The following is a 330-nucleotide window of genomic DNA, read 5'->3' as shown; positions in this document are numbered from 1 at the left end:
TCATTGTTATTTTTTATTTCTACTATTGTAAATAATTTTTACAAAAAAATTATATTATTCTTAAATATCAATTTATATTATAATTATTACTAAAAACAATTTAATAATTTTTATTTTTTATTTATTAAATTTTTTTATTATCAATCAGACAAATTTCTTACAATTTTTATTTGTAAATTGATTTTTCAATCACTTCCAATTCTTTTAAAACAAAACAACACTCACTTTATTTTAAAAATTAATTTTAATAATTATTTTTAATTTTTAACTCTTAATAAACATTTTTATAATTAAATATAACATTAACAAATATCATTTTATATTACTTTA

This window comes from Vigna radiata, chromosome 11, assembly GCF_000741045.1.
Source record: "Vigna radiata var. radiata cultivar VC1973A chromosome 11, Vradiata_ver6, whole genome shotgun sequence".
In the NCBI taxonomy this organism is placed as follows: domain Eukaryota; kingdom Viridiplantae; phylum Streptophyta; class Magnoliopsida; order Fabales; family Fabaceae; genus Vigna; species Vigna radiata.
The sequence above is the reverse complement of the archived record's forward strand: the minus strand, read 5'-3'. Positions refer to the sequence as shown.